The sequence below is a fragment of the Euphorbia lathyris genome, chromosome 5 (genome assembly GCF_963576675.1).
Source record: "Euphorbia lathyris chromosome 5, ddEupLath1.1, whole genome shotgun sequence".
NCBI lineage: Eukaryota > Viridiplantae > Streptophyta > Magnoliopsida > Malpighiales > Euphorbiaceae > Euphorbia > Euphorbia lathyris.
This window is the reverse complement of record NC_088914.1, coordinates 77906754-77908240: the sequence shown is the minus strand read 5'-3', so window position 1 is coordinate 77908240 and position 1487 is coordinate 77906754.

The following is a 1487-nucleotide window of genomic DNA, read 5'->3' as shown; positions in this document are numbered from 1 at the left end:
GTACACGAAGAACATGTCAGAACCATCACGAACGACCGGCGTTACCACTAGATCAACCAGTATGAACTCCAGGGGACCACGGATTGCGAATTCGCAACCTGCAAGTACACAGCCGGTGGTGCCTAGCTCATCGGGTCCTTCGGGACAATTGAGTCCCTTATTGGAAGTCCAAGTGCAAACTGAGATGGAAATGTCCAATAGTGATTTCGTGCAGATGGCAGGACAAGTCTTGGCTTCGAACATGAGCCAGGCGGCTGGAGATCGAATGATTAATTTACTAACTGCCCTCGCCGAACACAATACCGCCGTGGCGGCTGCTCCTCAAGAACCTGTGGTTATCTCAACACAATCACCGACTATCCCTGTCATATCGGCCCTCCCGCAGCCATCTCAGACGCCAAATCAAGTGGGCCAGAGTAGTCGCACAAACCCACACAGCCACCCGAGCAACTACTCGCACCCAGATCTCACTACGACGATACATCCGACCTGGCAGCCATCCCAACCGTTGCCAGGAGTGCAAGGCACTCTTCCGCTACAGCAAGTGGAACCTTTTCCTCACAGACATTCGGAGTTGATGACTCCTGGGCGAGAGCACACATGGAACTTTGATCCTATAACGGGACAGCGGTTAGTCCCCCAGCAGGCACACGTCTCAACACCGATGGGCGGGTGGATGCCACCCAGAATTCACCAGCATCGGATGGAAGAAGTCCGGCGAGTACCCGATATTGACTTAGAAGATCAATTACGGAGCATGATGGAGCGAATGGGGTACTCGCCTAGGCCGAGAGCAGAGGTCCAGAGCGATTCACCTTTTGCCCCTTCATTGCGGGAATTCATTCCAGATCACAGAATCAAAGCGCCCGTGATACCTAAATACTATGGGGATCCAAATTCTGATCCTGAGGCTCATATCAGGAACTACATAGAACTAATGGATGTTGCAGGAGCGAGTGAAAGCATCATTTGCAGGTTATTCTCGACAACTTTGGGCGGAGCCGCATCTGATTGGTTTCGATCTTTACCCGCAGAATCTATTCACAATTGGCATCAATATAGTCGGGATTTCTGTGCGAAATTTGTGGGCTGTAAAGCAGCGGATGTGACGGATAGGCAGCTGAAGGAGATCAAACAGAGGAACTATAATTCCCTAAGGGAATTTGTTGTCGCATTCAACGATATTCTGGTGCGATTGCAAAACCCGGATATCGTGAGCATCCGCAACATCATGGCAGATGGAACCACAGATTGGAGTATGCGGGAGGAAATCATCCGCAACAAGCCGCGCACAGTGGCCGAACTCATGAAAATAGCAAAGGAATTCATGGAAGTGGATGATGTCAACAGGGAACATAGGGCTCAAACCCGGCGAGAAAGAGATGCCGCTAGATCCACTTCGGACAATCGGCGCCAGACCCAGTCCAAAAGTAATTTTGTTCGAAGAGGCGATCGCCCCTTTCAAAGTGGCGGATATCAGACACCAT